Source organism: Harpia harpyja, chromosome 13 (assembly GCF_026419915.1).
Source record: "Harpia harpyja isolate bHarHar1 chromosome 13, bHarHar1 primary haplotype, whole genome shotgun sequence".
In the NCBI taxonomy this organism is placed as follows: domain Eukaryota; kingdom Metazoa; phylum Chordata; class Aves; order Accipitriformes; family Accipitridae; genus Harpia; species Harpia harpyja.
This window is the reverse complement of record NC_068952.1, coordinates 15,022,167-15,035,646: the sequence shown is the minus strand read 5'-3', so window position 1 is coordinate 15,035,646 and position 13,480 is coordinate 15,022,167. Positions and strand designations below refer to the sequence as shown.

Below are 13,480 nucleotides of genomic sequence, written 5' to 3'. Positions count from 1 at the left end.
CAATTCTTTCATTGCTTTATAAGAGGTTATGTCACATCACAAGAGCAAAAAGCACAATGCAGCTTAGTGTAACTTGACCCTGATCTGGCATTTCTTTGTGATGTGTCATGTCAGAAATGTAAAGAAAACAACATTGTCCTTTTCATAGTAGTTTGGGCAGCAGTGGTGACTACAGGTTGCCTTACCTTCTGCCTGGAAGATGTGTGTAGTTTATGAGACTAATGAGGATTCTGTACTGGAAGTAGGAGAAATCGTGTTTATGAAGCTGTACATACGTTCTGGAGAGCTGCATGTGAGCTTAACAGAAAGTGGGCTCTGAGTTAGTGCTGCTGGGGTGGTTGCAGAGAAGCTGGCAAGAAAGGCCAGCATTTACAAGTGCTGCTACTTGAGAATGAAACATGATGAGGGAAAATGTGAAAACACTGTTTTGTCATTTCTGTAGATTGTCTTTTTTGGCCTACTGAATTTCAACTCCTTTTAAATATACATTTTCCAAAAGGGATTTGAGACAGCCAGGAAAGGGTGAAATTACCCTTAAAAATTTGAAAAGTAAGAAATTCTAGAGCATCCTAGACCCAATAACAAAGTTCTTCCTTGTACCGAGCCTAAGCAAGAGCTGACAAACAGGACCTGTTATAGCCTAGACCCAAGCTTGATCACATTAAAAGGAATCACATCTGTATTAGTTTTTTCATGTGTACACAGGAAATTATAGTTCCGACTCCCATTGCACAGTGTGCTGACCTATTGTTGCTTACTGTGAGGAGTCTGTCTTTTATATCCTCATAGCTACAGCCTATTTGCATCGAAATATCACACTCTCAAGAGCCTTGCTGCTCCCCCTGCAAGGATCAAGGAGTACTTGTTTTTAAAAGAAGACTTATCACTTTATCACCTTGGGGATGATGAGCATGAAGCCCTGATGTAAAAGGCTTATGTGATAGTAGGAATTGAGGATGGTTTGCAGATAACACATTCTAGGGGGGCCTCAAGTGCTCAATTTCCAGGCCTGCTACTAACCTGTTGAGTGACCTTGAGCAACTCACTTCACATTGCTGCAGCTCTGTTTTCCCTTTGATTTTTTTTGTTTGTTTGTTTATTTGTTTAACTTGCAATACACTGGAAACCTTTCTATAGCACCCTGTGAAATGAGTCCTGATCTCATTTTGGTTGTTAGATGCTGGTACCTTAAAAACAGTAAAAATAGTTTTAAGCAGATTAATAACCCTTTCCCAGGCCCCTCTATCTTAGCAGATGTGGCCATTTTTCTTGAAATATTCCAGCAGCACATCAGTCATTCTGAGTTTCTGTTGACAGAAAAGCCTTAGGTCAGTCACATCCATCATAAAACTATGATGCAGTTGTGTATATATTTTATAGCTTGAAGTCGTAGGTAGTTGGCTCAGTACAACCAAAGTACTAGCAGTGGCAGAAAGAAGTAACTAACTGGCACAGGGGAAAGCAAGAATTTCTGTGGAGAAGCTCATAGGGAAAATAATACCCAAGCACGTATGTAACATAGCTATACTATGTGGATCTTTAGAGGCGAGCAGAACTGGAACAAGATGAGTTAGGGGAAACAAACATGTAGTCCATTAAAATAATACTATGAAAAGTATACAAAAGTGAAAATTGTTCTGAGTTTCCATACTTACTTTCTCTCCAGGGAGGAAATATTCCCATACTGTAGCTCCAATGTATAGGGTTAGCAGTTCTTTAGCTATCAGGCCTCATGCTTTTGCAGAAGAGATTATGCTCTGTATCATAGTCTTGTCTTATGATTCATACTTTCTCAGGAAGTTTGGGTTAATAAGTGTACCTGAGTCACAGCCCAGCTTACAATGGTATTATTAATTGAAATGTCTTGCTTCCACTGATGTTTTGCCTTTCTCTGTGGAGAAAAGGTGAGACCTTTGTGATTGCTACATAATACAAAAAAACCCCATTTGAATGAATAGGACTGTTGTTATTTTGAATCTAACGCCTAACACTGGGTGCTTTATTTGGTGGCTCTCTTGGCCAGAAGAGGGAAAAAACAAAAAAACCCCACAATCTCCCCCCCAAGCCCCTTATATAATGATAGCAAAAAAAAAAATTACAGAAAGCACCTGCAAGATTGCTTGTGAGTCCAGGGTATATTAAAAAAGGTACTTTTAATTTAATTTACAATATTTCAAGTTTATTTCATCTTTTTAAGCATCTTTCTTTTCCTCAAAATGTTGATTAATGTCACAAACTGTTAGAGCAATCTCAAATATTTTAAAAGGTTTCCTGTGTAGCTACCCAGGTCTGGCTTTTTTCCTGGAGAAAACAGGCACCTTGAGGCTAGACTTATTAATTGGATGTTTACTGGACTTAGAGATCTACTTTAACAGGAGATGAATGGTATCCCAGAAGTGCTATTTGTCTCCATTCACTATAAAGGCAGAGTAGATGGTTAATCCAGATGTAGACAGCAACATTGCAGATGGCTGTGTCTGATCAGATGAATTGACCAAAATACTTGAACAGGAGCTTCAGACATTAAATGCCCAAGAGATGTGTGCAAAGTTAAACGTAGGCTTGATTCAAAAGCCTGTTAAAGTCTCTAGTCATCCTTTATTATCTCTGAAAATGTCTATCCTTAAGTCAGTCAAAGTAGAAATGGGGATTTGTTAGTGTTTGTTATTTTCTACCTGTTTTCTAATTGTGAGTCTTTGTCTCCATCATGTGCAGAGCCCTGTGCCTGTTTAGCGTGTGTGGACAGAATTGATTTCTTATGCTCCATGGATGGGGCAGCAAGAAGGGTTAGAGATCAGAACAAGAGGGGAGCTGGTGACAAGTAGCAGGGGAAAAGGGTTCCCTTTCCTTTCTCAGGTAGAAGTAAAGGTGCACTTTTATGCCCTCCTCAGTGGCAGCAATGGCCCAACAACCACTCTTACTGGGACTGGAGCCAGCCTGCTGAATGTGCATGTCCATGGGCTCTGTCAGTGTGGCCGTACAGGTATTTTTGGTCCTAACATACTGCCCTCTCTGTTACTCTTGGAATTAGTATGGATATTATACCTTTTTTTAACATTGAAGGATATTGACATTCATTTTTTTCTATATCAGAAGATTTAATATTAAAAATCAAGCTGTCTACTTAGATGTCTGTGATGATGGCCATAGATTGATATGTCTAAATTCTGCCAGGGAGAGATGCACTGGCTCCATATTACTCAGGGCTACCTGGTCATAGAAACTCCTAAGTTGTCATTTTAGATTGCAGAGTTCCCAGGATGTCTAAATATAGATTTGTTCTCATGTTCAGAGATGTCCTGTTCTGAGCTGGCAGCCACATAAATACCCCCCCCCCCCGCCAGAACTGCCTCGCTCTGCAGAGAGCAGAGCAGTTCAGGCAGACAGTGCAGAGAATTGAGACAGCCTGCATGGCAGTTGGGATTGATCTCCCAGGCTGCCTGAAGTGGAGTCTACTGAAAAGTATCAGACATTTCCATGATTCTGGCTTTCGGTTTTCAAGCTGTAATGAAATCCTTTCTTGTGTGAATGTGCTATAAAGCCCTATGATCTATTTTAGCTGGGTTACCAGAAGCAATTTTTTAAAAACTGCACTGCCAACCGTGAAAATCCATCTCAAGTTACATGAAGGATATCAACAGTGTATGAATGTGCACCTTTTGGTTAGCATCATTAGAACGAATAAGTAAACAAACAATAAGTTATGTTATTCTTAGTGGGCTTAGAATATTTTTCAATTATTAAACATAGGCCAGTATGTTATTTGCAAATACTCAACAGTGATTTTTCTGGAAACCTGCCCTCCAGTTAGAAGCAAAATGCTTTTTCCATATTTTTTAAATGTTAAAAAATAAGGATGACAAGAGAAAACTGGCTGAAGAACTCCAAGCTGTGCCCTTCTCTGCACAGCTTGAACTCTCCCTATGTTTATCTGAAGCAGATGTTCCAGGCAGGATGCACACTGCAGCCAGAGGTGAGGACAGAGGTGTACAGGACTTGAATACATTTCAGTGCAGCTCCCACATCCTGTTTACACATAGCTGCTGGCCTGAGAGCAACACAGGGGAAAAAAATAGGAAGGTGGGGGGGGATGTGATAGGAAGGAACAGATGACTGGAGTCGTGATACTAACACCACTGCTAGGCGTGCATGTCAAGAGTGCTGTAGATTTGTGGTTGTCTTTGCATCTGCCATTACCAGCAATGTTTTCGCTGCTACTTTGGCAGGCGTTGATAGGCAAGCTGTCTTCTGTTATAAGGGAGGGAAAAGGAAGAGAGGGAGCAATTCACTGAAAAAAAAAAAGACAGCTCACTTGCAGAGAAACTATATTTTCTCTTCTATTCAGCAATGCTACCCAGACTCAAGAAAAAAATACAGCCGGAATGCACTGAACCAACTTTTCTGTCTCATTAAAATCATGGACTGATTTTTAATTGTAGAAAGGCACTTACTGAATCACTGGTGGGCAATGAGAAATATTAATAATGCCAAGCCCCATTTAAACAGTCATTCTGCTGGAGGATGGATTTCTTTCAGGCTGGATACTTACTGGCAATTTGATTTCTACACACACAGAGCAGGGAAAGGCCCACTTTTCTGTGCACTGGACATGCATGTTCATTTTATGCCTCATTCCCCAACTCACTATACCTATTCCACATCATCCACATGTATTCCTGCTTAATGCTAGGGAGATAAGGAAGAGGTGTATGTATACTTTCTATCTCTTTTTCTTTTTTTTTTTTTTTTTTACATTTAAGCAAGATCACTAAGGGACCAGCTTTTCCTTGTCAAAGATTCATAAAGCTGCTAATGGCAAAATTCCCAGGAGGCAGAAATGGAAGAAGCAGTTTTTCAAGGTTGTTTTTCACAAAGTTCACAACACGGGCTGGGAACACTATGTATCTGTTAGGTGTCCCTGTAATATTATATTCTGCAGAGACTGGCTACTGGTTTCACATCTACATGGTCATGCACACATACAACATGGGGTAGTTTAAAGGACATATACTTTCCTGTGCTTAAATGGTATGAACGTATCAACACTGCAGATTGACCAATGTCTCATCAGCTCATATCTTAAAATGCTTGAGAGGCAGAATGCATGCAAGATATTTTTAATGCCAGAAATAATTAACTAATTAGTTTTATTAGGACAATATAAAAGAAGCTCAAAACTTATAAAAAAGTCTAGAAATTGATATTATTATAGGTTATTATAATCTATTTATTTTATCTCCTACTAATTAGAATGTAAAAATACTAAAATCGCAGCATGAAAGTTCCTATTCTCTCAGCCCTAACCATATTAACTTCTTTACCACTGCCTTTTTTTTTTTTTTAATTAAAAGAAATGAACCATCTTAGTGCTTGAGACTCCTCTTTTTTTATGTATCAAGTTCCATCAGGAGACAGAAACTTCTAAAGTATGTGCTGAGATAAGCTACATTTCCCTGGATGCCTTGCTTTTCTTTACCCTATTATATTTGGATTATTTCGTTATCCAAGCAACTACCATGATATTAGGCTTTGATTTTCTTACTTCAAATCATCTAAAAGACCAGAAATTTGGGAACAAATTGGAAGATAGAAGGAAAATTTAAATTCTGCTTTATTCTCAAGCCTTTCTTCTAAGCTTCAATCTATTTAGTGCTTGAAACTCAATCTTCAAATAAGGAACAGCAGTCAATCTCTTCGTTGCTTCCCATTTGTTTTTGTATAAGACAGCCTATAGAGTTCCTTTTTGCCTGAAAAGACTATAAAAAAAGATGAATTAAGACCTTACTGTATTAGTACTAGTAATCCCAGCTCACATTTACATAGCTTTGTAATTACAATGTTTGTTAAAAGCTTTTCAGGCTGCATATGGAAAAGGTACCATATCCATGCTAAAAAGCATCCATCTTAGGGTCAAGCAGAGGCTGCCTGAAAAATGTTTAATTTTGTTTTCCAAAAAGTTTTAGAACAGGGTGGAACACTGTAATTGGAAATACAGACACTATTTGGGGAAGAAGGATATTTTATCTTTCCTAATATTTTCTATTTCTATATCTTTTACAGTATATAATTGAAGAATCTAGTCTTTTGCACCAGTCTTGTGGTGTTGTCTTCTACCTTCTGGCGTAAAAATCAATGTTAAAGTTAATGAAAACTAAAAAGTCTTCAAAGAAAAATTGTTACTGGAGTTACTGGTAGACAAACAGCAATATACCGTTTTCTGACTTAAGCCTTTGTTCTTCAATCAGGGGGTATGCTTTGCAGCTTTGTGGATTACTATTGCCACTTGGAAATATTCCCAGGATGGTCCCTACGACAAAGACCTTATGAATGACAACATAATATCAAAGATGTGTAGCAAATGGAGAATGACAATCATATTAATGGTATAATACTGTAATATATAAGGTATAATAGCCCTTTCTAGTTGAAAAGACACTAGGAGTTGAAAAAGCACTAGGGAGACAGTATGAGTATCAGCTCAGTGTTACAACACAGGTATGAGTTTTAAACCAGACTCCACTTCTATTCATCTTTTACTGGCATTTCCAAAAAGAGTAAGATAATTTAAGATACTTAAAGATAGGAAAGATAGCGTTCTACCTATTAGTAAGAAAAGAAACTCAGCTAGGCAGCATGAATATTGGATATGGACATTTTATAATGCTTTCCAGCAACTGAACATCCAAAGCAATCCTCCTTATTTGGAATAAAATTATGAAACATAGCAAGATCAGAATACAACATGTGTGGTCTGCAATTAGGAAGGATTTCTATAGCATTTGCTTATGATAAATAGAGAAGATAGTAATGGCAAGATACAAATATTTCTTTGCTGTTTCCCACTTCTACACTGCATGTCCAGAGGTCTTAGTTTACAAAGCAAAAAGTGGAAAGAATTTCAGAATTGGCTTCTAACTGTTACTGTTACCATTTTTATCCTTACCTATTTATACTGTAATGATACACAATGGTCAGGATTGGTACCTGACTGTGCTGAGAGTTTTATGATATATGAGATGACACACTTTTTGTTCCAAGAACCTTGTTGTCCCATGGTTGGAATAGGCACTGAAAAATTTCAGCAATGGCCTTATCTTGATAATTTTGGGAAAGCTTTTTGATACTAAGTAAATTCCTTTGTATTTTGTGTTATAGGATAGGGCCTTAATATTTATATATACCTGAGGATATCTTTTTCCTTTTTGTATTGTTTATCTTGCTTCGTCTGAGTTGTGTCTAAACAGTTTCCTGTCCTAGATTTTATACCCAAGCTGATGCCTGACCTGCCACCAGTTCTCTGTTCTGTCAAATTTTTCTTATGTATGACCCTTATTACCAAAAAATGTGACCAGCTGCAGCATTTTCTTCTAACCTTCTTTCTCTTTGCAACTCAGTATTAATTTTTTTTAGATATATAAAAACACTTTCAGTCCATTTTCTTGATCATGATCATTTCTTCATCACTGAAGAGAGCTCCAGGGCTTCATGTCTGAGGTCTTCCATTTCTCATACAAAATAAAAAATGTAAAAGGGATGAGGGAATATTATATTGCCAGCTCATGCAAAGGGAGGATGAAATCTTGAATGAGTCAAACACTGAGCTGAAGACAGTTTTGTCTGACTGGGCTATGCTTACAGCGAGCAGGCAGTGTATGTTCACAAGGAGAAGAGGTGCATCTGAATGTCTATGGTAACCTGAGCTACGTGAATCACCTTGATCAGTAGCCTCACTTAAGCACAGGATAAATTGTGTGAAATATAGCTCAAATTTATATTTAAGATGTACAATAAATACTTCAGATTCCAGAATTTTTGAATACTCTTTTTGTAAAACCAAAACCAATTGATTGACAGTTAGAGAAACTAATGGTGTTTTCACCAAACTGAAATATATCCATGCATGTTTCATGGATAAATACTAGCTAATTATTAACTCTCATGTATCCATACAAACTTGTTCAGAGTGAGGTTCCTGTGTAGCTGATAACACCACTGAGGTGGAATATAAACATTTCAGTAGTCTAAATGCCCACAAGAGCAGTAGAAAATCAGAGGCAACTGACCCCTTGCCATTGGCACCTATTTCCTGGGTAGGCTGAGGAATTCTTTTGCTCTTTCTTCAGTAGCTGAGATGATGAGACTGAACAGGGATAGCCATCACTTTGGTGGAGCATTAGTCACAAATGATAGAAAACTTAAAAGCATTTGGCATTCATACCAGTCTGCAATAATACTGAATACTGTTCATTCTCATGAAGGGGATAAATGCTTCAATAATGCTTAATGTTCAGCTTACAGTCATTATTCTGGAATGGGGATAACTCAGAAATACAGTTATGAATCTACTGTGTCTGATGACAGTTTTAATTCCATTAATAGCAAACTTGGCTACTGTGAGAATTTCTTATTCTTACTGCACTTTTTCTGCAGTCATATCTATAGACAGTGCACTTGACAGTTTGTTATGAGCAATACATTATTCATATTGCTCACACCCTCTGCTTGGGAACTTGTAGACTTAATTTCATGGTTAGTGACTTCATTGTGAGAACAGTAAGGACAGGCAGACAAAAGACAGAATAATTTCAGTTTGTTTAGCCTTGAAGAGCATTGTAAAACATAAAGCAAGGAAAGTTAGCAAATCCAGTGCTGTAAATAGAAGATTACAAGCCATATCGCTGCCTGCAAAGTTTTCATGTTTGATTGTCTTGTGATTTTAGTGCAGAAAAGACAGGTTATACTCTCAAACTCAAAAAAGCTGCCACTATATTATTAATTCTGATGAGTGCCCAGTATTTGCACTTCATAAAACCAGGAGGAGGGTATGACCTCAAAAAATCATCTATTAGTAGCCCATTTTCTGCCATTTCAATTCCAAGCCTCTGTCTCAAGTGCAGAATAACTAAATTTCGCTGATCACCAACTTTTGTTAATGACACTTTTGATATAAGTGCCAAGAGCTGCCTTCTCTTCTTGCCTGATAAGATAAGCACATCCTTTAAAATATTTTAAGGCAAAACTGTTAATAGAGCAAATTGTACTTACTATGTCATCTTGCACACAAACCTATCATTAGCCAACTGAAACCAACTACAGATGACTCTGAAAGAAGTAAATGCATAAAGTTTAAATGCACCATTAAATGTAAAGCTGAACCTATAGACCAAGCAGGTACAGTTACATGCATGATAACAACATTTCAGAGATTTATTTTAGTAGATTATTTTTAGAAAACTGCAATAATTCCAATGCATCAGTGACTATGTGTTTTTAATAATACTGGTCTTAGTTATATTTTAAAACATGGAAAAACTGTCATACTTAATGGTATTGATTACTGAGCTTTTTAGTTAGGAAAGAAAACGCTGTCAGTGGCCTTTGTAGAGTTTGCATGATAGGAAACAGGAAGATAACAAAAAACTTCTGCAGTGGAAAATGAAAATATCATGAAAAGGTCTGCTTTATATTTATGATTTAAAAGAGATTACTCTGTGTCATATCAATCAAACTGTCTAAAAGGGGAATTTATTTTAGGGAGCATAGAGGTTAGTATTATTCAAAAACCAACTGGGGAACTGTACATGAAGGTATCAGCCTCTTCTTGCATGTTTTGCAGTGCAGTTTTCCATTTTCTGTCCCCAGCGTGTTCCACAGTACGTGCACATTCAGAGGGTACTCAGCCATGTTAGCCTTTGAAATACAGCTGAATTTGTCTTCAGAAGGTGTTCATTCACACTATACATACACCTGTCTAAATCTGTAACATCCATACCTATCTGTATCTAATCTATCTACCTTAGCTTCCCTTTAGCCACCTTACTTAGTTTTACTGATGATCTGACTCATTAGGGTGATATCAGGGTAATGTGTACAAGATGATAGACCTTAGGAATGATGAAATAGGGCAAAAGTAGGCCCATCTCCAGGGTGCGTACACAAATGCCCACAGCCAGGGAAAAAGGCAGGAGGAACTAGAGCTCTGCTCGTGTTCACCAAATTACATCATCACTGGGATAACTGTGGTGGGACAGCTCACATGGCTGAAAGGTTATTATGGATGGATACACAATATTCAGTACAGACAGGCAGGTAAGACAATGGGGGTGTCGTCCTTTAAGTGAAGTAGGAACTTGGATGTATGGAGCTCCTCTGTGAGATGGTTGAGAGCTTATGGGTCAGGGTCAAAGGAGAGGCCAGCAAAGGTGGTGCTGTGGTGGAACTGTGTTACAGACTACCTCAGGATGAGGAAGTAGATTAAACCCTTTTAAACAACTCAGGAAGTCTCTGTATCACAGCCCCTGGTTCTAATGGGGCCCTTTTCTTTCCCTGTTATCTGCCAGAAGGGCAACAAGGCAGGGTGTAAGCAGGTATAGGTACTAGATGAGCCAAACAGGGATGACACATAGCTGCATCTGCTATTCGCTAACAAGGCAGAACTGGTTGGTATGTAATAATCAGCGATAACCTTGGCTGTAGTGACCATGAAATAGGAGTTCAAGATCCTGAGGAAGGACAGTAGCAGATTACAAACCCTGAACTTTAGGAGAGCAGATTTAAGCTTATTCTGGGAACTAGTAGATGGGATCCCATGGGAGGGAGCTCCAATGAGTAAAGGAACCCAGAAAAGTTTGCAGATCCTTAATGACAGTATCGTCCAAGTAAAGGAATTGTCCATCCCAATACACAGGAAGTCAAGTAGATGTATCAGGAGACCAGCTTGTCCAAGCAGAAAACTCATGAAGGAGCTCCAGTGCAAAAAGGAGCCAAAGATCAAATGGAGATGTCAAAGGGGTGCCAAAAGGAAACAAGAGTAGCCTTTACCACTACAATAGTAGTAAATGCCTGAACAAGGAAAATGTGATCTTGATAAGTGGATGAATAGATGGGCAAAAAACTGGTTAATAATCAGGCTTTGAAGGAAGTGGATAATAGACCAACCCTGTCTGGAGGCTGATGATGAGTACATCTGGGGTCTGTCCTGGACCTGACCTGTTTAGCATCTTTAACAAGGACTTGCCAGAGGTGATAGAGTGCATGCTCACTGAATTTGCAAATGACACCAAACTGAGCAGACCAGTCAATAAAGTCTAGGGCAAAGCTGCCATCCAGAGAGACCTAGACAAACAGAGGAATGGGCCAACAGGAACCTTCTGAAACTCAGCAAGGACAAATGCCAAGTCCTTCATCTGGAAACAAATGAAATCCTGCAGCAGTACAGGCTAGGGACTGACTAGCTGAGGAGCATCTCTGCAGGAGAGGACTTGAGGGTCTTGGTAGCAAGGTGGACATAAGCTAGTAGTGTGCCCTGGCAGCAAAGGACACCAATAACTTTCTGGGCTGTATCACCAGGAACATAGACAATAGATCAAGGGAAGTGAAAGAAGTCCTTTACTTGGCACTTGTGGGACCTCATCTACATAGTAAGTGCAGTTTTGGTCCCCCCCCAATATGGAAAAGATGCAGTCTCTATCCTTGGAGGTTTTGAATACCTGTCTGAATAAAGCCCTGAATAACCTGATCTGATTTCAAAGCTGAGCCTACTTTGAGAAGGAGGTTGGACTAGAGACCTCCTGAGGTCCCTTCCAACTTGAATTATCCTCTAGTCCTATGATTAGGAGGAACAGAAAGGCAAGGCTTGGAAAGAGAAAGGAGAAGGTTCAGATCCAGAAGGAATGCGCCCTCATGTCATGATTCTGCCTCCTAACCTAAAAGAAAAAGTGCAGAAGTAACTTCCCCAGCTGGGTAAGCACACAGGACAGTCTCCTTGCAAAACAGCTGCCAACCTGAAACACCTCAGTACCGTGGAAGTTCCAGGAGCACAGGGAAGTTCAGCCACAGTCCCCACACTAGCAAAAGGGAAACGGGTAGAAGTAAAAGTCAGGTACAGCTTACCACCCAAGGAAGGTGCGAATAGTCGTTAGGAAAGTATTTCTTCCTCAGACATTAGCATATTAGCACCTTGATGACACTAAGTCTGTCTTTCCTATAAAGGAATTTTGAAAGGTTCCAAAATGCAATTTATTTTTAACATACTGTTTTATTTTGATTTTAGGCTATCTCTGGGACTATACTGCCTAACAGTTTTCCCTTAATTTGTCTCTCTCAGTTTTGCAGAATGACAAACATGAACCCAGAGGCATCTGGCATAATTGTACCAAATATAGCCTACTGATGGAATGGGAGAAAGAGACACAGCATGTTACTATATCTCAGACTTTCCGGAGACTGAGTTTCAGGTTTATTTAGCCCTTGAAAGTAAACAGTGAGAGAGAGGAACAAGTAAGTGGAATCTCAAATTTTTACAGAGGTAAATTTTCCCTAATATTAGCAGCTCTGCTGTTACCTCAGCCATATATCAGAGGACATACTATATCCTTGTTTGAAAAAATATTTTCTACAGCCTTGGTTCAATGGCATAAAATTGAATAGAGAAAAAGAGTAGCAGAAGGTAATGCTTGGCCAGCCATGTGATGTTATGAACAATATAGTTGTTTGTGAGTCAGCTGGGTATTTACAGCAATTTCCCCTGTGAGAAGGGCTATTGGTAAATGCTACTAATAAAACCTTACAATAACAGTAATAATATCTTTAATTTTTAATAGTGTCTTTGATCCTAAAGGGGCAGCTATTTTACTGCATGTTTTCCAATTAAAAAGGGCATTCATGTTTTATGGCCTTCATCCTATTCATCCTGCTTAATGGCTGTTTAAGGAGAAGGAATAAACCTGTAGCTCTGGGAAACCTAAAACTACTTTCCATTTCTATATTCCCCCTTTATTGCAGGGTCTCTGCAGGCTCTCCACACAGAATGCTGTAGGATGACTCTGTTTATCTCCAGTCATTGATATGATATGACATGGTATTATGTCTCCTAATGATGTATGTATTATATTAGATCCTTTTATATTAAGATCTCCAGACAAGTAATCACATGCCATTGTGCTAGATGCTGTGTAGAAATTTATCAGAAAAGGCAGTCCACAGTCCAGAGAGTCTATAGTCTAAACCAAACAGGGCACTGGAAAACAGACATTTGATCCAGTGAGGGCCTCAAACACAGGAATAGACTTTAAACAACTTACCAAATTCATACAGGAAGTCTGTGGAAGAATAGGGAACAAATAATTTTTGGGCTCAGTTCTGCTTTCATACAGGATAAATTTGGAAAAGCTCAATTCTGTACTTGGGTGATGAACCAACAGAAAGTAAAGCATTGGGCTAGACTCCCTGAATGTCAGGATCATACAAGGTTTCCAAATGTTTAGCTTTAGACCAGAATATTCTAGACTACAACAATCCATTTTTTAAAATAACTCGAGGAATCAAAAGTTTTTTGCCCCTAGTTGAATCTTTCCTTGAGATAGTAGTTTCTTGTCAGGCTGAAGTCTATCATCTAGTAAATATAATATTTTTATGGGAATAGCTCTTCAAATTAAGTATTCTTTGCCTTTTTTTAGATTGTTCAGCAAGATTTTGGACA

General features: G+C 38.6%; 1 long non-coding RNA gene across 3 annotated transcripts in view; it reads right to left on the bottom strand.

Moving 5' to 3' along the window:
- Positions 1-13,480, bottom strand: part of LOC128150463 (uncharacterized) — a 43,990-nt gene that overhangs the window by 27,524 nt on the left and 2,986 nt on the right. For all 3 annotated transcript variants that reach the window (XR_008238059.1, XR_008238060.1, XR_008238061.1), the window contains exon 2: positions 1,656-1,891. This is a non-coding gene — a long non-coding RNA (uncharacterized LOC128150463). The remainder of the gene's footprint in view (positions 1-1,655; positions 1,892-13,480) is intronic.